Source organism: Mustela nivalis (assembly GCF_964662115.1).
Source record: "Mustela nivalis genome assembly, chromosome: 2".
NCBI classification, from domain to species: Eukaryota; Metazoa; Chordata; class Mammalia; order Carnivora; family Mustelidae; genus Mustela; species Mustela nivalis.
In genome coordinates, this window is record NC_139021.1 from 51,166,419 (window position 1) to 51,168,649 (window position 2,231).

Consider the following 2,231-nt stretch of genomic DNA (forward strand, 5'->3'; position numbering starts at 1 on the left):
AAATTATAAATTCTATGACAGCAAAGACCATGCCTTTCTCTTCCTTTTATCCCTAAATCCTAACATGGTCCCTGAAACAACTGGTCCTTGGTGAACATTTTAAAAATGAGAAAATGAATGAATTATTCCATTTAATCACGCAGATTTTCATGACATTTTCCCCAGAGTTCAAAACACAAATTAACATCTAAGCATTACTAGGGCTTCAATTCCTTAATCATTTATTAATTTCTTATTTTTTTTTGAAAAGTTAAAAATTTCTTAATTTTTTATTCCTGGTACCACTACCACAATTTACAGGGCAATATACCTGATGTAATGAAAAGAAAAAGAAAAAGACAAAGCTACAACAGATAAAAGACCTCAGGAATGTACATCTAATTGACACTACATTGCATTAATCAATAGCTGCACTTTTTGCAAACTGTGGCTATGACAGTCCTGAACAAGAAGGGTTTCCTGTTTAAGCTGCAGTAACTTTTCTGACTATGGATCATTGTTCCTTCTGTGGCAGATTTTTACAGTTCCTCTAATGCATTTGGGACGACTGTCTCAAAGTAACCTGCAGCTTTCCTGACAACTCCTCGCTCTCTCTCCTGCTAAGAACTGTAGCCCTTTTCTTCTGAAAATTTTTTAGAACCTTCTGCTACCATATCCACCACTTCCACCACCAGAGCCATAACCACCACCATAGGGACTGCCCGAGCTTCTTCCACCAAAACTGCCCCCCTTCATGGGTCCATAATTTGATTGCTGTTGTCCACTATAATTTCCAAAATCATTAGTTCCCACCGCCACCATAGTTACCTCCAAAATTTCCTCCTTCATTGTAACCATCATATCCTCCACCACCACCTCCATATCCACCTCCTTGGTTTCCATATCCTGGTCCACCACCACCATAGCCTCCTCTACTACTATAACCAGGACCACCACCATAGTTGCCACCATCACCTCCAAATCCATTATATCCACCATCACCTCCTCCATAACTACCTCTGCTGCCGCCACCACCACCACCGTAGCCTCCTCTTCCACCAAAGTTTCCACCACGGCCAAAGTTACCACCACCTCCAAAGTTCCCTCCACGACCCATGAAGTTGCCAGATCCACCTCCACGACCTCTTTGTGATCCAGCAGACTGCATTTCTTGTTTAGAAAGGGCCTTTTTCACTTCACAATTATGCCCATTAATAGTGTGGTATTTCTAAACAACAATTTTATCAACTGTATCATGATCATCAAAAGTTACAAAAGCAAATCCTCTCTTTTTTCCACTCTGCCTATCTTCCATAACTTCTATGGTTTCAATCTTGCCATACTTTTCAAAGTAGTCTCTCAAATTATACTCTTCTGTATCTTCTTTAATACCACCAACAAAAATTTTCTTCACTGTTAGATGGGCACCAGGCTTTACAGAATCCTCTCTAGAAACAGCTCTCTTTGGTTCCACTACACGCCCATCAACCTTGTGTGGTCGGGCACACATTGCTGCATCCACCTCTTCAACACAAGAGTAAGTCACAAAACCAAAACCCCTGGAACGTTTTGTTTGGGGGTCTCTCATCACCACACAATCTGTAAGTGTACCCCATTTTTCAAAATGTTCTCTTAAACTATCATCTGTAGTTTCAAAGCTCAAACCACCAATAAACAGTTTTCTCAACTGCTCTGGTTCCTTTGGATCATGGCCCTCCATTTTGAGAACGGACTCGCCTCTTCCAACTCGAGTTCAATATGGGCTAATTTCTTATTTTTATTTGTCTTCCTTGACCCTGTTTCCTAATATCTACAATCTTCTTGAGTTGTTGAAAAAAACGAGTTATCTTCCATTATATAGTTATTAAATAGACTTTGATATGTTAAAATTTACTTTCAGGACCAAAACTCTTCCTTATGAAATATCTTCATATCATTGCTGCCTTTTTTCTTTCTACATTAACAAACATTCTTTCTTTCTAATTCAGTCAAAGTAATGAACCTTTAATTTTATCCTTTAATTAAAACCTACCTTCTGCTTTAATATTTCCAAAACTATTCCAATTGATTTTTAAAAAGAACAAAAAAACTGGTCATAAATATTGAATACAAAAAAGTACATTCTGATTTTTCTTAGCCCTGATGCCTTGCTGTTTTCTCAATTCAGCTTGGCAACTTAAAGTGCCATGAAATAATTAGAGAGATCACAGAAGGCTACCCCTCTCCTTGGCTAGGGAACAAAACATGTCAGA

The 2,231-nt window shown here is 38.5% G+C and overlaps 1 pseudogene across 1 annotated transcript; it reads right to left on the reverse strand.

Moving 5' to 3' along the window:
• Positions 1-228: 228 nt before the first annotated feature.
• LOC309859136 (heterogeneous nuclear ribonucleoprotein A3 pseudogene) lies at positions 229-1,736 on the reverse strand (annotated as a pseudogene). The gene has a single exon. The product of its transcript is annotated as a heterogeneous nuclear ribonucleoprotein A3 pseudogene (transcript).
• Positions 1,737-2,231: the final 495 nt, after the last annotated feature.